The sequence below is a fragment of the Mesoplodon bidens genome (assembly GCF_964165515.1).
Source record: "Mesoplodon bidens genome assembly, chromosome: 17".
Taxonomy (NCBI): Eukaryota; Metazoa; Chordata; class Mammalia; order Artiodactyla; family Ziphiidae; genus Mesoplodon; species Mesoplodon bidens.
The window spans coordinates 14,475,298-14,499,394 of NC_138174.1; positions in this window are offsets into that span (position 1 = coordinate 14,475,298).

Below are 24,097 nucleotides of genomic sequence, written 5' to 3' on the forward strand. Positions count from 1 at the left end.
TAAAATTTTATTTTGTGTTACTGTGCATGATTGTTTGAAGGTCCTAATTGTGGCTTTAGGAGTCAGGATATGAAGAGAGCCTTCATTTTAAGTTTCCAAGCTGGTGGGAAAACCAAAATGGCCAGATACAGAGACTGGAGGAGAGAATAGATTAAATGGTAATTCAAAGGGCAAAGGTAACTTAAAGGTTTGTGACTGGGAAAAAAATTTCTGAGTGCACTTGGGTGGGAGCCAATAGAAATGTCTCTTAAAAGATAATGTGTGTCTATTGTGCTTGTTTGACATAAACAGGTGTTGTACGAATAAAGGTGAGAATCCTACAGTCTATGAGTTGACACTAGCCCAATTCAATTAATTGAGAAATTGTTAATTTGGAAGCTTTCCCTAAAAACCAGGGCCTGTGTCCCATCCACAAAGTTAATAAAAGACCTGATGGGAGTAAATTAAGACATGCAGGCAATTAAAATTAGATGTCATGGAAGGAAACAGTATACCCGGTTCCTACACAGCAAGCTTGGGTATTGACTGATAACCAGCCCTAAGCCAACTGTTACTTTCCTGGTTACTCCTCACATCCCCATTCCTCTCAGCACTGGAGAGGTCTAAGATCCAAGATCAAGACAGCCAATATTTGGAACTTCATCAGAAAAGCCTGTGTGATGAGATTACCTACCCTGTAACCCACCTTGGGCAGCATTTGCCCCGTGTTTCCAAGGGTGGAGGGAGTAGGTCTTAAGATAGTGACCCTGTTCTTGCCCAAATCCCTCCATATGCAAAGGCAGCCACTGTACATACTCTCCTCTGCCCATCAGATGCTCATCATTTAGTGAAGGGACTCCATGCTTTGTTACCATATTCCTAGAGCTGTAGCTCTGCAAGTAGAGCTATAATCACTGGCCATGTACAGGGAGAAACGAATACTTCTGCCAGCAATATTTGCTAAGAGATTAAGTGATATTAGATGATACTTGTTGCAGGGACTTAATGGGTTCTGGGACCTTAATCTACTGTAATGTGCCAGCCTCAGGGTATGTAATATTTGTTAATGTTCCTTTTTAAAAATTTAAAAAAATTTATTTGTTTATTTTTGGCTGTGTTGGGTTTTCTCCAGTTGCATCAAGCAGGGGCTTCTCTTGCTGCGGAGCATGGGCTCTAGGTGCACGGGCTTCAGTAGTTGCAGTGCATGGGCTCAGTCGTTGTGGCGCTTGGGCTTAGTTGCTCTGCGGCATGTGGGATCTTCCCGGACCAGGACTTGAACCCGTGTCCCCTGCATTGGCAGATGGATTCTTAACCACTGCACCACCAGGGAAGTTCCTAGTGTTCTTTTTAGTAATAAAATATTCATTTAATATGCTGTAGCCAGAGTTCTTGGGAAGGGAGCTGTTGCTAGTTTACTGGGCTTTTGAGGGAACTTGCAACGGTGTTTGGGTGGGAGCCGGCGGACGTGTATGCCTCTGGAAAGATAGTTAAGTCTATTGTGCGTCACAAATGGAAAAGGAGATGCATGAATGGAGGTGATAATCTGCAGCCCATGAGCAGACCCTCTCACGGTTGATATTCTCCCAGCAGATGCTCGGCTTGGAAACTGGACACTTTTGAGAATGATCATCTCTGGGGTCAAATATGATGCTCCCGATTCTAGTCCTTGATATTGAATCCAAACTTCAGGAACAGAGATGGGACTTATTTGGCCAGGATCATCTCATTCTGCCCCATGCTATTCCAAGCCCTTCCCTATACATACGCGGGCCTCTCACTGTTGTGGCCTCTCCTGTTAGACACGCAGGCTCAGCGGCCATGGCTCACGGGCCCAGCTGCTCCGTGGCATGTGGGATCCTCCCGGACCGGGGCACGAACCCGTGTCCCCTGCATCGGCAGGCAGACTCTCAACCACTGCACCACCAGGGAAGCCCCCCCCCAAACATTCTTAACATGATTATTTATATCAAATCACTTGTCTGGCCTTGAAACACTGCAAGAATCCAACATCTTGAAACTTAAAGCCTAATCCTTAATGCCTTCTAGATTTTTACTATTTTTTCACATAACTCTCTGGATCAGACACTCCTGATCTTTGGGGCGTGTTCTCTATTGTGCTCTGCTCATTGGCACGCACGTCAGAACATGCTAGGGTGGAATGGTGACCCATTAGTCAGTGAGCTGAAAGGAGTAAATAATTTAGGTATTGTTGTATATGTCTACAATTTCCTACAGGTGAGCAACTCATACAACACTGTACTTAAAATTCCAATACCATTCTCTTCTGGAGCTTAATAAACATTTTGGGAACTAAGCCAACATTACTCTCCCATATCTGCCCTTTCAAATCAAAGGGATAAAGGCTGAGATTGTTCCTCTACGGTTTTATCATTAGCTTTTCTTTTCCTGGGTCAAGGACTTTCCTTTGGCCTAAGAAACCCAGTACCATCACCCCAGTCTCACTTTGCTGACCAACATCTGTACCTAGTCCCTTGGGTGTGAGATAACTTTAATCAAATCAGTACAGACTTGGCTGCGATCTGAAACACTTGTGAATACAAGGATTGTCTCCCATCCACCTGGCCTTTTTACTATAGGATTACTGTGTTGAAATAAGGCTGGAGATCCTGTGACAAAGATCAGATTTACTGTAAACACCGTAATTTATTCCTCCCCAGAGACTTTTAAGAGACCAGGTATTCTGTTGCTCTGGTGTTTTAATTCCATGTCAACAACAGAGGTAGAGAATTAAATTGATTCTCAATGACATCTCAAATCCCTAGCTAGTTCTCACCTCCAACCCCATACTTCTAGTAAATGGCTGGGTTATATATCACCACTGTACCAGGAGCCACTCTTTTCATGTCATTTCCTGAGTGTAGGTACTTGCATTCTGAAGGCCTTTTGAAATTTCTTTCAGATCTTGTTTGTAAATCCCTTATGGAACAGCCCTGTGAGGCGTGTAAGGCACATTTCTTTTGAATGTATAGAATATCATCTTTTGGATGTGAAATGTCTCAAAATGTGCTTTTTTTTTTTTTTGCGGTACGCGGGCCTCTCACTGTTGTGGCCTCTCCCATTGTGGAGCACAGGCTCCGGATGTGCAGGCTCAGCGGCCATGGCTCACGGGCCCAGCCACTCCATGGCATGTGTGATCCTCCCAGACCGGGGCACGAACCCGTGTCCCCTGCATCGGCAGGCAGACTCTCAACCACTGCAGCACCAGGGAAGCCCGGGATATGTGCTTTTGAAAATTGATCATGGCGTTGTCTCTGGGATTTCTCACTCTGGCTTCTTATCTGAGGTCCAAGTTGATGGCACCCATGTAAGATATACAGTACCAGACCAGAGGGTGGACCCCAGGCAACAATAAGGCCCAACACCCCTGGCCTACTTTACTCAGACTGCCTACCACTGCTCCTTACCCAGATCTTCTGGGTATTGGACTGCCCCCAATGCCCTCACACATGTGCCACATTCCAACTTCTCTTTTTCTCTTTTATGATTTCATCTTCACCTTTGCCCTTTTACTACCATGAATTTCAACATCTTAACCTCTGAATGCCAGATCCTTTCTACCATCAACACCCAATTCAAGTTCTTCTTTGTCATTCATCCAACACACATTTATTGGGTACCTAGTTCATACCAATCAACATGCTAGGTTTGGGGCACCCATTGGTGAACAAACAAGCCTGCTCTCTTCCCCGGGGGAGGTCACAGCGTGTAGAGGGAGGCAGACAAGTAACTGGAAAGCCAACAAATAAGCAATAAAAAATGAGCAATGAGATAGAATAACAGGGAGCACGCACTTAGAGAAGGTGGTGACCTTTAAGCTAAGACCTGAAAAATAGGAGAAGTCCGGTGTCCTTTGAGAGTGAGAGAGGAGGGCACCTGGCAGAGCATGTGGTGTGATCAGATGCATGCTTTAAAAAGCTGCACATGGGCTTCCCTGGTGGCGCTGTGGTTGAGAGTCCGTCTGCCAATGCAGGGGACACGGGTTCGTGTCCCAGTCCGGGAAGATCCCACATGCCGCAGAGCGGCTGGGCCTGTGAGCCATGGCCACTGAGCCTGCGCGCCCAGAGCCTGTGCTTCGCAACGGGAGAGGCCACAACAGTGAGAGGCCCGCATACTGAAAAAAAAAAAAAAAATTGCTGCACATGGACAACAGATGGGAGGGGGACAGGAGTTAAAGCGGGGAGACCAGTAGGTGGCTGTAGAAGTAGTCCAGAGGAAAAATGATGGATGAGATGGTGGCAGTGAAAATGCAGGGGAGGGACCATACTGGATTGGATATAGGGTGAGACAGATGGAGAGGAGCCAGGAATGGATCGTTCCCAACTAATTTAAGCCCCTACTCAGTCTTGCAGGTTAGTGCCAGGCACCCAGTAAAGATCAAAACATCTTCCTTTCCTACTTTCTTTGAAGACTTAGCAATTCCATACATGCCTTGTTTGGCAGTAACACAGGTAACATCCCGCGACATCTCTTCCACTGTTTTTAAATCAAAGATACTAGAACATACCATCAGATAAACACTAAAAAGTGTACAATTTACCATCCTAGGACACAACTCACATAGCTCTTTGAGGAAATAATCTCTGGGATAGCAAGGCCATGATTACAAAAAAGAACATCAATGATAACATCTCTCTACAGTTTTCATTTTATCTGATATTCAATTCTTGATTAATTATGTCCTTAGTTTCCAGGGTAATGTGAATTTCGGGTTCTTTTGCAGAGGTCCGAGGCATATTTCAGGCATGACCCTTACTCATGATCGTAGACCAGGAAGTAAATGGCAGAACTGCACTGGTGGCGAATCCTGAGGTCAAGCTGTGTCTACAACAAATGGCCACTTTGCAAGGGGTCAATCAAATATTGTCACGTCGGGCTCCTTTGCACAGTAGAGGCAGAGGAGTCTGTGCTCGCCTGTTGGAGGTTGGGGATGGGGGGAAAGAGAGACTTGCTGCTAAAGGAAGCTGAGGACAGATTGGTCCCCATCACCTGTGGGTCAGTGTGCTTCTCTGTGGTTTCCAGTGGCGGTCTGAGAGCCAAAAAATGTCAGGTGGACTTGTGGCTTGGCTTAGCTAGAGAATGTTTTGTGTGAGGTCCCTCAAAGATGAGTCTTGAGGCTGGAAATTTTTGAGCAGGAAGGTTTGGAAGACCCATGTGTAACTGGCTGGTGGGGTAGGGATGGGACACTCAGCTGAGGAAATATGAGAAAGCCCCCAGCCATCAGGCATCAATATTTAGAGGGAGGGGGAAAATCTTTTGATAAGAAAAAGGACAGTCTTCATATAAATGCTTCTATTGTGTAAACATGTCCAGAACGTTGTGAAATCAACTTAGTAAGCATTCTGCTGTACTTAAAATAGCCAAACAACAAACACAGGTTATTCAGTTTTTCCACTTGGGAAAAAGAAACACTGCCTCAGTTCAACCCCCAATTTCAGCCTGTCACCATGAGCTCTTTCCATAGTAGAGGAGGGGTCTGACAGTGGCTTTGCTCCTGGCCACTCCAGCCATTTAGAAAGAGCCCCAGGCTGGTGCCTGCTGTGGGGAAAAACTGTGCCTAAACAGCTGCCCCTGAATCAGTGGACTGAGAATGTGGGTGAAGCCAATTAGCTGAGGCTCGGCCGGGCGAGTGAGCCACAGGCTGGGACATCAGCTCAGTCTCCGCCCTTGTCTAGCGCTGGCAAATGCCTAACCAATTATAGCTACTGCATTTTGATGCCCTATTCAGTTCGCCCACAGGACAGACATATGCTTCTTTATTTTTTCAAGTCCTAAAATGAAAATAAATACTGCCAGTCAAAAAGTACCAACTGAGAACGTGGAATGGAGACTGAGCAAGGAATTGTTGCCTCGTGATGAAGGCATGGAAAAGCAAAGCTTTTGGAATCAGGTACTTTCATTTTGCAATGGTATGGGTTTATTGTGCTTGTCCTTTCACGGAAATACACTGCTTTATTTTCAGTTCTGTGCTCAGCCTGCAGGTCCCACCTTAGTCCCCAGAGATACACGTACTTGGCTATCATTTTCCTCCACATACTGGAAAGAAAACAAAGTGATCAGGAGACCTTCCTGAGTTAAGAGTTTTATAATGATACCAGTTACAATAGTGAAATGACTTTTTTACCCATTTATTTGTATGAATCCCTTTTCTTACTATGTTGATGCATTTTCAAAACTGAAGACTGCCAAATTCAATACTATAATTCAGTTCTTTACTCTAAAATATTATTTATATGTTTGTCCTGGCAAACTAATCAAATGTTGATCACCTATATTCTTTAAGTTTCAAAAGGAGATACTTTGGCTTCTCCCATGGCCTTTGTAAAAGTGATACCGTGATGCTTACTCAGACTGGATTTCTGTTTGAGTGACTGTTGCTTTTCTGTGCAGATCAGTTTCCTGAGATGGCATTCCTTTTTTTTTTTTTTTTTTTTTTTTTTGGCGATACACGGGCCTCCCACCGCTGTGGCCTCTCCCGCTGCGGAGCACAGGCTCCAGACGCACAGGCTCAGCGCCCACGGCTCACGGGCCCAGCCGCTGCGCGGCATGTGGGATCCTCCCGGACCGGGGCACGAACCCGTGTCCCCTGCACCGGCAGGTGGACTCCCAACCACTGCGCCACCAGGGAAGCCCGACATTCCTTTTAAGTTTCTTACAGGAGCCATCTAATCAAGGAGATATTTGGGTTGAAGTTGTCTAAGTCTGAAACCGTATCACAGATCATTAACCTGGTCAGGTGTGGCTGCTTTGAGAATTGTATGCTGTTATAAAATAAGAAAACAATGCTTCTGATTCCTATGTTGGGGATCACCCACATTTCCCTCCTCATAAGGACCAGGTGAGGGTCAGAAGTCCCCTAAGAGAATGTTACTCTCCACCATGCTCTCTTATAGCTTCAATGTACACACCTGCATGATAGCATTAATCCCTTTGAAGGTAATTGTACATATTTGTTTGTCTCTTTCACTTAGTTATGAAGGCTGAGGCAGTACGGTAGAAGGACAGGGTTGGGTTCAAATCCGTTTGGGCCACATTTTAATCTTGAGACACAGGTTGAGCTGTGTAACCTCCCTGAGTCTCTGTTTTATCCTTTGATAAAAAGATGAGAATAGTAATACCTATATCATAGGGTTGAATAAGGGATACATATGTACTGACCTGCTATATATACTAGGTGCCTAAGACATAAGAATGTCTACATCTAATTTTCAGGCTGTAATTTATCTTGCAATAATTGGCGCTTAGCCCTGTACCTGCCCTTAGTAGAGGATGCAATAAATGTACGTTAAATAAATACATTGATGAAAAAATGCTGAGGGAGTCAGCCAGATCTTTGAGAAGGGAGTTTGTCTGGAAGACACTCCATTCTTTTCCCCCAGTCAGTATCCCTCACCCAAATTGCTAACACTTCGTACACACGTCCAGGGTTTACTCTCAGCATGGAGGTGGGGTGGAAGGGAAGCGCAGGGGCTCTGGACTTTCACTGCCTACTTCTGAGTGAGTGAGTTAGTCATTTGAGTTGGTTAGAGACCGCTGTTCTGTTTGTAAGCCTAAATCCACTAAAATGGGAACAAGTAGGTATTTCTCAAAATTCTTGCTGCCGGGTGTGAAGAAAAGCTTACAGTGTTATAAAGTGTGTCCTCAGCCCACTGGTGGGTGCCCTGTGCTGGGGCAAGCTTCGAGGGGACTAGAGAAAGATGGAACTCCACTCCCCGCCCACCATTTTTTAGTGCCAAGTACTTTCCATAAGCACTTTCTAAGCTAAAAGACAGACTTACACATCCATCGCTACTATTTCATTAGCTCCCCCTTCAAAATCATCTATCTCTTTCTCTGTGTCTTTGCCTATTGCTCCAGGAGCAGAAAGTGATGAAAGGCAAGACTCCTTCAGGAAGATGAAAGGTCCACTTGTTATGAAACATTGCCTTTTCCATGGTTTAATACTCTTCAGAACACAGGTAGAGCCCAGAGCAGTTTCCCTGGTGTTTGCCAAACCCCAAGCCGCAGGCGGTAAAAGAGGCAGAACATGAGCAACGCAGGGATGTGGGCTGAGGGATTCTGTGTTTAGACAGGTGCTGTCCAGCCGTGTGTTGAGCCAGAGAAAGCAGGAGTCCACACCTGGAGCACGGGCCCCAGGGGAGCGAGTGGAGACGTTTGCACCGACCATGTGAGGTCATGGGGAGAGCCAAGCGTGAAGACAGGATTCTCAGTCATCATCAGCCACAAAGTGTCACCAGGAAAGAGAGGGGTTTTAGTCATAAACTGGATAAATGGCTTATTTTTCTTGCAGAAGAGTATGAGAATGAAGTCATATGAAAAGGGGTATCAACATAAGAAACACTAGTGACAGATTTGGGTGGGTGGGAGTGGTGAGGGGATGGTAATCCTACTTCCTTGTTATCTCCTGACCACTATGTATCCTTAGTCTAGACCTGGTTTATTCACTAGGTTTTTGTTTGTTTGTTTGTTTTTTTACAACTTTATTGGAGTATAATTGCTTCACAATGGTGTGTTAGTTTCTGCTTTATAAAAAAGTGAATCAGTTATACATATACATCTGTTCCCATATCCCTTCCCTCTTGCGTCTCCCTCCCTCCCATCCTCCCTATCCCACCCCTCCAGGCTGTCACAAAGCACTGAGCTGATCTCCCTGTGCTATGCGGCTGCTTCCCACTAGCTAGCTACCTTACGTTTGGTATTCACTAGGTTTTAGTTCATGTGTCCGCATGGATCAATTGGTAATGGTTACCTGGAATGTAGGGAAAGAGCTGATGACTGATTACTGATGTCTGCCCCAGGACAGGAAAGAGGAATAGTTGGATTAATGCCATTTACTGGTCATCCCTGGTCTAGAACTCAGCTTGCTTTAGGCTTTACTTTCCTCATCTTGAAAACCAGGCCAACCAGAGCTGTGTGAATTATTTTAAGCCTAAGGTGTAACTCATGAGAGTATTGTTTGAGGGTTATTGTGGTTATATTAAGTTCACTTGCTTATAACACCATGTTTAACATTCAAGTAAATGAAAGTTATTTAACCTTTTACATTATTTATCATAATCCATTCATTGTGCATTGGTATCTGGGATTATAGTAGTCCTGGTATTATGTTATCATTTACATAATGCAGTGGTACCTGATATAGCCTTATGGATTATAGGCTTGGTGTTTGTTGGTATTTTATAGTGAAATGTTAAAGACTGAAGCACTGCACAATTTATTATAGAAAAGGAGGGGGCACTTGAAACTGTCTTGGAGATCTATGTCTGTCTGTCCATCTCTATCTATCCATCTTCAAAATGTGGGAAATAAGAGTATTAGAGGTAAATAATAATATAAGCCTATATTTTAAACAACTGCTTTATAACAAATGAGCTTTTTGATTGCAAGACCTTCAAAAAATAGTCCTAGTGTCAAGGGTCTGGAAGAGACCTTGAGAATCCCCCTAACTTTCTAACCACCCCTTATATTCAGGCAGGACTTCATGTAAAGAGCTTCCAGAACTATTTTGCACAATTTTCTTCTTTAGAGTTCCTAAAGCAGATTTGACAGTCTCCTTGAATCCCTTATTGCATGACGGATCCAAATTTTGTGGGACCTGGAGCTCAGACAAATTTCGGGGTTCCTTGTAGAGAAAAGGGATACAAGAATCTCTTTTAAAAATTTTACATAAACATGAGACGTGTAAACACATTACCAAGTCCTCTGCCAGGGTTTTGGAAGGGACTCGTAACCTTAACTTTATCAGCTCTGAAATGTCAACTTTATCAGCTTGGTATTCTTAGCAGTCAGTAGTTTTGGCTAATTTCCTAATCCTGCAGGAATTGAGGAAATAGCTCCTTACACCCTTATCTAAGGTAAGAAAGTATGTAATGGATTCTGATTTCATGTATCACATTCTTCTAGGAAGCAGAGTCCAAGAAGTGAAAATGTGGGAGTGAGTATATTAAAAAAAAAATTGTTTATAAGCCTATAGGCAATTAAGTATAGAATAGCCATTTATACACTGGCACACATACAAAGAAGTTGGGGAGTTTTTCTCACTCTTTTCTGTGGTAAAATAATCTGGCCTCCAAAAATAACTAAAATGTTTTATTCTTTCCCCCTTTCTACCCCCTGGCCTTCTCTCCTCTCTTCTCCTCTTCCTTTCTCCTTTCTCCTTTCTCCTTCTGTCTCCTTTTCCATCTGCTTCTTTAATTTTCTTTTTCATTCTTTTCTTTCTTCTTCTCTACCTCCTGACCCTGCTGTTCTTCCTGCATCTCCTTTTTTGTATCTTTTTCTCTTCCTTCTCCTTTTAAGCTGCATATTAAAAATTCCAAAATACCACAACCAAAATGTTGACAACAGCAAAAAGTTAAGCTCATTGTTCCTAAATATCCCTTTCTTATTTACTTAATTTTTTTAGGGATATTGAACAAACTCAAATTAATTGTGAGCCCATAAAAGGACCTGAAGGCCTAAGAATTACCCAAGAACAGAGTAAGTAAAATAAGGTAGCAGTCAAACCCCCAAAGTACAGATATTGGATGTAGACACATTTCTGGTATCCTGAACTCCGAACACAGGGATAAATCATTGAAACACAAAGAGGGAAAAAAATTGTGTTTTTAAGTTTCTTCTTTCAGAAAGCACTCTATTTCGTTTTTTTCTCTAACCAGGTCTGCAGACATATTTTGCAGCTTTGTGAATTTTTGTCCTTTTGAAGTGATCTTCCCATTACTCAAATTTAGGAACTTTGTTTTAAAATTTTCAAACATGCAATATTTCAAATCTCAGAAAACAATACAACAAACACCAAGAGAGCCCATCAATCAAATTGAGTAGATTTGCTGTATTGTTTCTGATCTCCAATTTTTTTTGAAGGAATAAGATATTTTTCATGTACAGTTAAGCCCCTCAGTATCAATGCTCCTTGGACCACAGACTGTAACTTGAATAACTAGGTTAAAACATAGAAACATATTAAAAAGACATGTATTCACATTTCAGCTTTTCTATACCCTCAATATATTTTTTGGGGACTTTTATAATATAAAACACTGCATGATGAAAAGGTTTACAAACTGCCACTGCTAAGCAAATTTGTACATTGATTGCCCAAATTAGTTTTAAGTAAGATGATATTTTCACATCAATTAAGTTATTTCCATTAGTTTAACTTTGAAATGATGTTTGTCTGTTTTTTCCCATGGTGCCAGTGACAGCTCCAACACACAGATACATGTGGACACATTTCTTGAAAGAAATGTTCAGAAATGTAAACATCTTTTGCTGAAGTTCTCAGTGTAACAAATTTATGATTTGCAACAAACTTCCATGTTAAAAATAATTGCAATACTCAATGATTATTTCACCCAGGTCTATGGACATTTGGAAGTCAGCAATATGGAAGTGGTAATAAAAATGGTTTTTAATTTTTAAAAATATTAGTACATGTGATTCTTCTGGGCGAGAATCATTGTTTAGCAAGTTCTAAAACACAATGAAGGTAGCAACATATAGCACTACGTTGGGCAAGTTACTTAATTCTCCGTATTTTATTTCATTTTTTGTAAAGTGAAGATAATAATACCAATTCTTACCTCACAGATTGTTGAGGGTGTTTAATGAGCTGATATATGTTAAGCACCTGAAACAGTTACTGATATAAACTAAGCATTCAGTCATTGTTATCTATTATTATTATTATTAATAACATTATTAGGAGTAGTAATGCAAAAAACTGATAACAGAAATACAATGTGGGCTCTTCCCCGTCTATATTAAAGATTTCAAGTCTTAATTTAGAACGCTTCTTTCCTTCCACTGAAGTCTAAAGCACTCAATCGAAGACTTCTGTTACAAAGACATGATTTTATATGTCAAAGAAGACTATTATTCAAAGTCTAATTACAGTTTGGATGAAGAAGAATTGATGTCTTTAGGCAATTGGCATTTCTCTCTAAATGCCTGCACTATAAAAAAAAAAAAGGGCTGTTAACCCTTAATGGTAGCATCTGCAGTTTCAGTCTAGTCTAATAACGCAATCCTAGTTTCACTAATTTAGAAGAGACCCCATGAAGATAATTTGTGTGACCCAACATAGATAAAATTTTCATCCGTCAGGGTTCCAAGGAGAAATGGATGAGACCCTCCAGTGGGGCAATCTGAAGAGTAGAAGCACTGTATATGAAAATGTGGTCAAAGAGTAGAGTTAACCAGGGGGACCCCAGCCGGTTAGCAACTTCCCGAGCTTTTACCCCGGGGGCCTGAAGGGGGCGCGCGGAGTTACAGACCCCGGAGACCCAGAGGGTCTAAGGGGGGGCCGTCCTGTAGGACTGGAGAAGGCAGCAGGCCCTTGGTGACCCTCCAGGGAGGGAGCTGGGGACCAGCAGGAACTCCACTCTCCTCCTCTGATCTCCCTAGCTTGCTTCTCACGGGCCAGACCCAACTGGAAGCCAGAGAGTGTGGGTACCACAGCCAGTGAAAAACGATGGAGAGTGGACCCGCAGGGCTGAAGGGAAAAGATCCAGTACAGAGGTGCAGGAGATGAACACGGGACTAATGAGAAAGCTGTTCTCTTTCCCCCGCTCCTCTTACCCCATGAAGCTGGACCTAGAGAAGTAAGATGGCTCCTCCAAAGTTTAAATTAGCTAAGCAACAAGTCCATTTAACATGTCAGCTTCAGAGACGTCTGCCTCTCAGGTTAAATCTGAAAGTGACTTTATTTAAGATATTCACATATCCAAGGAAAGCATGTGCGCCCCAGAAGGAAGCCTGACAGAGCTGCTGCTTTCTAATTGGATGAGCAATTTTCTTTCCAAATTCCACCTGAATCTCAAATCTTTCTTCACTTAAATCACACAAACACGGAATCAGACAAATGACCTGCTCCAGATACGGACACTGGTGAATTGGAGTATGCTTACTTTCACTTTAGAGTTTCAGGATTTTAAGTCATTTTATGATAAAATCATTAGGGCCTCACATAATTTTTTTTTTTTCTGTGGTACGCGGGCCTCTCACTGTTGTGGTCTCTCCTGTTGCGGAGCACAGGCTCCGGACGCGCAGGCTCAGTGGCCATGGCTCACGGGCCCAGCCGCTCCACGGCATGTGGGATCCTCCCGGACCGGGGCACGAACCCGTGTCCCCTGCATCGGCAGGCGGACTCTCAACCACCGCCCCACCAGGGAAGGCCTCTCACATACTTTTGAAATCTGCAGTTTATTCAAAAATATAAACTAGTGGATATATTTGGTTATTTGATAATAATCATTTTAAAGTATGTCTCACAGATGCACATGGGCAGCATTTAGTGTTTTTCAGATGGGATTATATAGATCCTGCTTTTATCTTGGTCTCTATAGTAAAATTATTGACAAAGTAATGAAACAAAAGATATATTGTTCTACAATTGTATGCCTTGTGCAATAGCTCTCAGCCTCTTATACCTTCCACCAGCAATTGTCTCCAATAGGTCTCAACATTAATGTTTTAGATTTATTAGATTAATTAATTTACTTATTTATTAGAAATTTAAAAGCCCTCACTTTCAGGAAAGGTCAGATTTCATAAATAGCCTGTTATTATGTTTATCATTTATTATGTTAAACCTGTGAAAAATTGTAGTTGAAATTGCTAAGGCTTTAAAATAAATAAGAACTATTCTTTTAGCAGTTGAAAATTGTAATTATATAGTTGAGTATAAGTTTTATTACTTTGATAACAGTAAAACATGTTCAATAAAAACTATTGCCATCAAAAGGTTTTGTAAATTCTAAAATGGCAGGTGGACAAAGCAGGAGAAAGGTGTTGGCATCTAGAGTTCAGGCGCTATGGAAATGAAGCTCAGGAGGTACAAAAAATAAATCAGGAACGTGGTTGGTCAAAAGAAATGCAAATGGGACAGTCAAATGGATATTCCTCAGTAAACAGGCTTATCGGGAAGCTGGACAACAAAGACTTGTTGCACACACGGGAAGCAAGGGTTAGAAGAAATTTAGTCCAAGGTGACAACAAGCATATCAAAAGTTGTAGATCCCTGGAAGCGAGGGTCAGAAGGAGGTGGCACGCCACAGACACGAGTGACAGCCAGTTATTAAGCTGCAATGTTAATTCTGTGTCTCCTCTAGGCTCTAGTGGGTTACAGAGCTTCTGGCCCGACAGTGGTACTTGGATCCCACGGTACTGGGATACCATCCCATGGCACTGGGATGCCTTAGCATATGTTGTGGCTCAGTGCTTTTTAGAAAACATGTTTTAGCTTGTTAGATATTCACAATGACTTCAATTATATGTCTGCTAAAATTTATTTTCCTTCTGAATATAAGAATGCATTGCTTGAAGTAAACAACATATAAAAATCAGAATTAAAAAAAGAAAGAAAGAAAGATGCTGATTTCAGCTCTGAGTTCAGAGAAAAGAATGTCACTTGCACACTGGCTAAGGTTTCCAACATAAGCCTGGGGACTGGAGAGGAGTGACAGTGGCAGGGACAGGCTCCAGCAGAGGTGGATGGCTTGCTGGCGGCAGCATTAATATCCTTCAACCTGCTCCCCTGGTTTGACTCATCTATCAAGCCTCTTCCTGATAATAATCTGGCTTTCCTTGTAGATTTGTCTACAGGGGAGCAAATGAACAAGCAAGAAGATCTGGTCTGGTCCTTTGCTTTATGTTTAATTGTAAATTAATCAATTGCCATTCTGGTTATTATACATCAGTAACTGGGGATCCAATTAATGTGAGTCTTTCTGGAGAGCAGGATCTACTCTTGATGTTCTGATCGATTGGGTTTCTTAGCATGCAGGACTCAGGACCAGACCCTGAGTAGCCATGAATTCACTTAATTCACCAAGGTTGTGGCATCCTTGGGGACGTCACTGGGAAATCTTTGCTACGTTTGCTTTTCCATTCAAACCATAACAGGAGGTCTGATAAGACTGACTTTTACAAACCCCATAATGATCCCAATGGTTCGAATTGGTACGTTTGATACACTTAATCTTGCTTACCTGAGCCTTGAGCTAACACAAATTCTAGAAATTTCCCTGGTTTGGGTATTGCTCAACACAAAACCTTCATACAAATCAGTTAACTGAAAGAACAAGGAACAAATCTAAAAAGGATAAAGTTTTCTTCTGTATTTTTCTTCTTGGGGGAGAGCTACTACAGTGTGAAAGAAATGACATATGTCATAACTCAGATACAAACTCTGAAGCTGGGATATTAAGCTAGAGTATTAAAGGTATTAACAGTGAGCTCTAAAAAAATGCAAGGATTGGGCTTCCCTGGTGGCGCAGTGGTTGAGAGTCCGCCTGCCGATGCAGGGGATGCGGGTTCGTGCCCCGGTCCGGGAAGATCCCACATGCCGCAGAGCGGCTGGGCCCGTGAGCCATGGACGCTGAGCCTGCGCGTCCGGAGCCTGTGCTCCGCAACGGGAGAGGCCACAACAGTGAGAGGCCCGCGTACCACAAAAATAAATAAATAAATAAATAAATAATGCAAGGATAGTTGGAAAATAATTAAGAGTAAAAAGACGGATATAGGAATGGAAAGACATTTTATTATCCCTCAGCTGACAAAGTAAACCTTGAGGCTGAGTGGAATTTTGCCCCTCAGAGCAATAAGTTGAACTGTAGATTATATCTATAAGCTAAGCCCCATAAGCTGAAATAAAGGCAAAGCATTTGAACTCACTTCTCCTTTAATTATTTATAATTTGTATATTTCCTAAAAGGACTGTGTGGTAGTTTATGCCATCTAGCATGGATATAATAAAAGGTAAAATCCAGTTATGTAAGTGTGAACCACTTGGCCACTTGAATAAAAAGAATCTTAGGTCCACCCCATCCCCCCACCAAATATCAAACAAAATCTGTTTTTGAGTAAGATTTTGTAAGATACACAAAATCAAATATTAATTTCGGTATCTTCCCCACCTTTATTAGAGTAAACTAGTACATTGCCCCAGCAATACAGGGAGGGTACTTGTTCTTAGTTGATGGAGTTGCTGACTGTTACATTCGCTTCAGAAGTGATCGGACCTGCGCAGCTGTCTGCCCGGCCCCGATGTTGAAGGAAGATCACAGAGACCCCCCTACAGTGGCTTCTTCTTTTGTTTCAGTCTCAACCACGGAAACGTTTCCTATTGTTTTTAGCACTGAGGCACTTGGTATGCACGTGGTTCCCCCTTATCCGAGTTCCTCCCATCTGTGGGGTGATATACGGGAGGGGTCATTGGTGTCTTCAGGGGTTTACATGTGTCCACCCCTCACAGTCCCCCGTCTTGTCTCCCAGGCCCGAGGTCTTGGAAACATGGCCATCTCCTGTCTTTGTTTTCATCCTCTCATTAAAGCTCAAATCCCCAGTTACTCTCCTGTTTAATGCCCATCTCCTTATTTGCTTCTCCCAAAGTGCTAAACGTTTCCAGAGACTGGGGGAAGGAATTATTTAGAGCTCTAGTCCTTGAAACACTGCCAAGTCTCCCAAAGGCAGAACTTCAGAACTCAGACCCCAAAGGCCTTGCTGTGCTTTCTATAAAGAAAGAAAAAGAGGAAATTACTTTTTTTCTTCTTTACAAAACTGTATCTATAGTACAAATATAATCAAGACCTCCAAGTGACTTCTTTTATGTAATAGCATAGAAATAAAATAACAAGACCTAAATGGTAAAAGATGTAAAATGATTATATTAGAAACCTCAGAAAATGAAGATTGGCTTTTTTTCCACTATTGTACAAACTTTTATCTGAGCATCTCAGCAGCTATGATGATAAAGGAAACAGTGGATTACCAAGCTCTTGCCTAAAAATAGTGGGTGAACACTTATCTGCACTGTATTGATAAACTACCTACACTAGTAAAGCATCTTCAGTATATGTTTAATGAAACACAGGACTCTGCAGAAATTTGCTAAAATACTACCAGTGATTTGCAAGTAGAATTAAGCTTTCAGGCACCTTTAACTCACGTCTGGGTCTGTTCTTGGAAAATGGTCTCCAGTTAGGATTTGGGGATTGCCTATAATTGTTGTCAAGGAGTTATTCATGTTTTTAAAAAGCACTTTGGTCTGATTTGTTGATGTAACTGTTACTTTCTGGTTTTCACTGTCAAACCTAAGAGTATGCAGTTGGCAGGTCTCACAAGAAGCTGTTACTGGCCCCTGGTGTCAGGGACGTCTTGGTGGGGAGAGCTCTGGAGACCCACTGGAGGGAAGGGTGGGTGTGCAAGCAGGGGAGGAGCTGCAGCTCAGAATGGCCAGAGCAACAGCCAGAGTGCAGAGAAAAGCTCACTCTGAGCCAGGGATGAAGGAAGGTGAGGAACTCAAGGACCCAGGGCTGTGCCAAACCAGGAAATGGAAATCCACATGCAACACCCAAGCGGAGGCAGGAGCTGGGAACAGAAGGAGCTGTGGTCAGTAGTCTAGAGCCAAACAGAATCCAGAGGAGGGGATGGGAATCTTTAACCATGTTACCTGTACTGCCAGATGGTCTGTGTTTTCTGTAATGCACACACAATCCGGATGGTAGGTATTATTATCTTTTTGTTTCACTTCATCACAGTAGCCAAGAACATGGTCCAGTGCATCACTAGCTTAAATGATAGAAGAAACTCATTAATATTCAGATCCATTTACTAATAAAACCCTCAATTTATATTAATAAAACGTTTATTTGTGGACACAATAAACACTGTGTACTTAACACAAGAGTTACCATTATCTTTAGTGGGAGAGTTGAAAGCAACAAGACCTAAGGGCCCAGCCCACCAGCGATGCTCGTCTTCCTGTGTGAGATGTACTTTTAGTAACTACAAGTGAATAAAAAGAAAAAAAAGAGGCAAATTTAGAAAGGCAAGAATTCTTTTTATAAAAGATGTAATTGCATACTTAGAAAGTTCAAGGACGGTAACCAAAAATTACTCATTACCATGAGGTGGAAAAAGAGATCCATAGAAAATCTTTTAGCTTTTTTTAAAATTTTATTTTATTTATTTTTTCATACAGCAGGTTCTTATTAGTCATCAATTTTATACACTTCAGTGTATACATGTCAATCCCAATTGCCCAATTCATCACACCACCACCTCCACCCTTTGTTCTCTACATCGTGTCTCAATTTCTGCCCTGCAAACCGGTTCATCTGTACCATTTTTCTAGGTTCCACCTACCTGAGTTAATATACGATATTTGTTTTTCTCTTTCTGACTTACTTCACTCTGTATGACAGTCTCTAGATCCATCCATGTCTCAACAAATGACCCAATTTTGTTCCTTTTTATGGCTGAGTAATATTCCATTGTATATATGTACCACATCTTCTTTATCCATTCGTCTGTTGATGAGCATTTAGGTTGCTTCCATGACCTGGCTATTGTAAATAGTGCTGCAATGAGCATTGTGGTATGTGACTCTTTTTGAAGAGTCACATATATGGGTATATGCCCAGTAGTGGGATTGCTGGATCATATGGTAATTCTATTTTTAGTTTTTTAAGGAACCTCCATACTGTTCTCCATAGTGGATTTATCAATTTACATTCCCACCAACGGTGCAAGAGGGTTCCCTTTTCTCCACACCCTCTCCAGCATTTATTCTTTGTAGATTTTCGGATGATGCCCATTCTAACTGGTGTGAGGTGATACCTCATTGTAGTTTTGATTTGCATTTCTCTAATAATTAGTGACGTTGGGCAGCTTTTCATGTGCTTCTTGGCCATCTGTATGTCTTCTTTGGAGAAATGTCTATTTAGATCTTTTGCCCATTTTTGGATTGGGTTGTTTGTTTTTTTAATATTGAGCTGAATGACCTGTTTATATATTTTGGAGATTAATCCTTTGTCTGTTGATTCGTTAGCAAATATTTTCTCCCATTCTGAGGGTTGTATTTTCATCTTGTTTATGGTTTCCTTTGCTGTGCAAAAGCTTTGAAGTTTCATTAGGTCCCATTTGTTTATTTCTGTTTTTATTTCCATTATTCTAGGAAGTGGATCAAAAAAGATTTTTCTGTGATTTATGTCAAAGAGTGTTCTTCCTATGTTTTCCTCTAAGAGTTTTATAGTGTCCGGTCTTACATTTAGGTCTCTAATCCATCTTGAGTTTATTTTTGTGTATGGTGTCAGGGAGTGTTCTAATTTCATTCTTTTACCTGTAGCTGTACAGTTTTCCCAGCACCACTTATTGAAGAGACTGTCTTTTCTCCATTGTATATCTTTGCCTCCTTTGTCATAGATTAGTTGACCATAGGTGCGTGGGTTTATCTCTGGGCTTTCTATCTTGTTCCATTGATCTATGTTTCTGTTTTTGTGCCAGTACCATGTTGTCTTGATTACTGTAGCTTTGTAGTATAGTCTGAAGCCAGTGAGTCTGATTCCTCCAGCTCCATTTTTTTCCCTCAAGACTGCTTTGGCTATTCGGGGTCTTTTATGTCTCCATACAAATTTTAAGATTTTTTGTTCTAGTTCCATAAAAAATGCCATTGGTAATTTGATAGGGATTGCATTGAATCTGTAGATTGCTTTGGGTAGTATAGCCATTTTCACAAAATTGAATCTTCCAATTCAGAAACATGGTATATCTCTCCATCTGTTGGTATCATCTTTAATTTCTTTCATCAGTGTCCTATAGTTTTCCGCATATAGGTCTTTTGTCTCTCTAGGTAGGTTTATTCCTAGGTATTTTATTCTTTTTTTTGCAGTGGTAAATGGGAGTGTTTCCTTAATTTCTCTTTCAGATTTTTCATCATTAGTGTATAGGAATGCAAGAGATTTCTGTGCATTAATTTTGCATCCTGCAACTTTACCAAATTCATTGATTAGCTCTAGTAGTTTTCTGGTGGCATCTTTAGGATTCTCTATGTATAGTATCATGTCATCTGCAAACAGGGACAGTTTTACTTCTTTTGCACTTTGTATTCCTTTTATTTCTTTTTCTTTTCTGATTGCCATGGCTAGGACTTCCAAAACTATGTTGAATAATAGTGGTGAGAGTGGACATCCTTGTCTTGTTCCTGATCTTAGTGGAAATGCTTTCAGATTTTCACCATTGAGAATGTTTGCTGTGGGTTTGTCGTATATGGCCTTTCTTATGTGGAGGTAGGTTCCCTCTATGCCCACTTTCTGGAGAGTTTTTATCATAAATGCGTGTTGAATTTTGTCAAAAGCTTTTTCTGCATCTATTGAGATGATCATATGGCTTTTATTCTTCAATTTGTTAATATGGTGTATCACATTGATTGATTTGCATATATTGAAGAATCCTTGCATCCCTGGGATAAATCCCACTTGATCATGGTGTATGATCCTTTTAATGTGTTGTTGGATTCTGTTTGCTAGTATTTTGTTGAGGATTTTTGCATCTATATTCATCAGTGAGATTGGTCTGTAATTTTCTTTTCTTGTAGTATCTTTGTCTGGTTTTGGTATCAGGGTGATGGTGGCCTCATAGAATGAGTTTGGGAGTGCTCCTCCCTCTGCAATTTTTTGGAAGAGTTTGAGAAGGATGGGTGTTAGCTCTTCTCTAAATGTTTGATAGAATTCACCTGTGAAGCCATCTGGTCCTGGACTTTTGTTTGTTGGAAGATTTTAAATCACAGTTTCAATTTCATTACTTGTGATTGGTCTGTTTATATTTTCTATTTCTTTCTGGTTCAGTCTTGGAAGGTTATACTTTTCTAAGAATTTGTCCGTTTCTTCCAGGTTGTCCATTTTATTGGCATAGAGTTGCTTGTAGTAGTCTCTTAGGATGCTTTGCATTTCTGTGGTGTCTGTTGTAACGTCTCCTTTTTCATTTCTAATTTTATTGATTTGAGTCCTCTCCCTCTTTTTCTTGATGAGTCTGGCTAGTGGTTTATCAATTTTGTTTACCTTCTCAAAGAACCAGCTTTTAGTTTTATTGATATTTGCTCTTGTTTTCTCTGTTTCTATTTCATTTATTTCTGCTCTGATCTTTATGATTTCTTTCCTTCTGCTAACTTTGGGTTTTGTTTGTTCTTCTTTCTCTAGGTCATTTAGGTGTAAGGTTAGATTGTTTATTTGAGATTTTTCTTGTTTCTTGAGGTAGGCTTGTATAGGTATAAACTTCCCTCTTAGAACTGCTGGTGCTGCATCCCATAGGTTTTGGATCATTGTGTTTTCGTTGTCATTTGTCTCTAGGTATTTTTTGATTTCCTCTTTGATTTCTTCAGTGATCTCTTGGTTATTTAGTAATGCATTGTTTAGCCTCCATGTGTTTGTGTTTTTTACGTTTATTCCCCTGTAATTCATTTCTAATATCATAGTGTTATGGTCAGAAAAGATGCTTGATATGATTTCAATTTTCTTAAATTTACTGAGGCTTGATTTGTGACCCAAGATGTGATCTATCCTGGAGAATGTTCTGTGCACACTTGAGAAGAAAGTGTAATCTGCTGTTTTTGGATGGAATGTCCTATAAATATCAATTAAATCTATCTGGTCTATTGTGTCATTTAAAGCTTCTGTTTCCTTATTTATTTTCATTTTGGATGGTCTGTCCATTGGTGTAAGTGAAGTGGTAAAGTCCCCCACTATTATTGTGTCACTGTCGATTTCCCCTTTTATAGTGGTTAGCAGTTGCCTTATGTATTGAGGTGCTCCTATGTTGGGTGCATATATATTTATAATTGTTATATCTTCTTCTTGGATTGATCCATTGATCATTATGTAGTGTCCTTCCTTGTCTCTTGTAACATTCTTTATTTTAAAGTCTATTTTATCTGATATGAGAATTGCTATTCCAGCTTTCTTTCGATTTCCATTTGCATGGAATATCTTTTTCCATCCCCTCACTTTCAGTCTGTATGTGTCCGTAGGTCTGAAGTGGGTCTCTTGTAGACAGCATATATATGGATCTTGTTTTTGTATTCATTCAGCAAGCCTGTGTCTTTTGCTTGGAGCATTTAATCCATTCATGTTTAAGGTAATTATCTATATGTATGTTCCTATGACAATTTTCTTAATTGTTTTGGGTTTGTTTTTGTAGGTCTTTTTCTTCCCTTGTGTTTCCCACTTAGAGAAGCTCCTTTAGCATTTGTTATAGAGCTGGTTTGGTGGTGCTGAATTCTCTTAGCTTTTGCTTGTCTGTAAAGCTTTTGATTTCTTCATTGAATCTGAATGAGATCCTTGCTGGGTAGAGTAATCTTGGTTGTAGTTTCTTCCCTTTCATCACTTTAAATATATCATGCCACTCCCTTCTGGCTTGTAGAGTTTCTGCTGAGAAATCAGCTGTTAACCTTATGGGAGTTCCCTTTTATGTTATTTGTCATTTTTCCCTTGCTGCTTTCAATAATTTTTCTTTGTCTTTAATATTTGCCAGTTTGATTACTATGTGTCTCGGCGTGTTTCTCCTTGGGTTTATCCTGTATGGGACTCTCTGAGCTTCCTGGCCTTGGGTGGCTTTTCCTTTTCCATGTTAGGGAAGTTTTTGACTCTAATCTCTTCAAATATTTTCTCTGGTCCTTTCTCTCTCTCTTCTCCTTCTGGGACCCCTATAATGCGAATGTCATTTCATTTAATATTGTCCCAGAGGTCTCTTAGGCTGTCTTCATTTCTTTTCATTCTTTTTTCTTTATTCTGTTCTGCAGCATTGAATTCCACCATTCTGTCTTCCAGGTCACTTATCTGTTCTTCTGCCTCAGTTAATATGCTATTGATTCCATGTAGTGTAGTTTTCATTTCAGTTATTGTATTGTTCATCTCTGTTTGTTTGTTCTTTAATTCTTCTAGGTCTTTGTTAAACATTTCTTGCGTCCTCTCGATCTTTGCCTCCGTTCTTTTTCCGAGGACCTGGAACATCTTCACTATCATTATTCTGAATTCTTTTTCTGGAAGGTTGCCTATCTCCACTTCATTTAGTTGTTTTTCTGAGGTTTATCTTGTTCCTTAATCCAGTACATAGCCCTCTGCTTTTTCATCTTGTCTCTCTATCTGTGAATGTGGTTTTTGTTCCACAGGCTGCAGGATTATAGTTCTTCTTGCTTCTGCTGTCTGCCCTCTGATGGATGAGGCTATCTAAGAGGCTTGTGCAAGTTTCCTGATGGGAGGGACTCAAAACCTTTTATCTTTATATGTAGTTTTGCTACTTTTTAATCATTGCATAACATAACATACATGGGATGTGATACTGAAGAAATTAAATTCCAATAGAAATACTGGGCCAGAAACAGTCAAAAGGTCACAGTTTTTCACATTAGTTAACATAATCAGCTCATTCATTTACTTATTCATTCATTAACTCATTCTTTTATTAGTTCTTTTTGTAAATATATAAAACTATAAGCCCTGTGTTGGGGAAGTGAGACAGCTTCCAGGGTTCCTGTGAAGTTTCCAGGCTACTGGAGGAGAAAGCTGTTAAATATGTTGTTATTAGGAAGGTTGAGAAGTGCTGTCATGGGCGAGATGCCACCATTTCCCCACACACCAGCACAGTGTAGGTTTCAGAGATAATTTTTGTGTCATACCAGAAAAACAGTTTTGTTAGTTTAAGGGTCTAGCTCATTTAATCAAACAAAGACAACACCAGCCAAACAAAAACTCTCCTTTTATGCTTTGCATTTACTGGGTAGCTTTACAAAGAGATAATATTGGCAATGTTGAATCTCATTCGCCTAACTGGGCTTCAGGTGACATTTGGATCTTTTCAAAGGACAAAGTTTTGTCATCACTGAGAATATGTGAAGAAGTGTTTTAGGCCCTGAAAGTACTCCCTTCAGAGGGGCAACAGTGCTGAGTGAGACCGCATCATTACGATAAATGTCAAATACCCCAAAGGGACTTCTACGAAGGAGACAAGACTCCCGGAGCTGCATCACCGCGGGTTTAAAAATGCTGTCTCCGAACTTAAACATCACCCCTTTTATGGTAGAGCTTGACCTGGTTTTGAATAGCTCTTACTGACCCAGAATTCAGTGCTTACCTGTACTGCAACCTTCCTTGAAACACTGAACAATAATGATTTTCTTAAATATTCCCATTGCTCATGGGAACTGGGATCAGATGAACTAGATTTGGGTCTCAGCCCATCCTCAGACTGTAACCTAAAGACAGGTTTCATCTCTCTAAGCCTCCATTTTTTCCCCATTTTATTATAAAAAATTTCAACTGAAAGACTT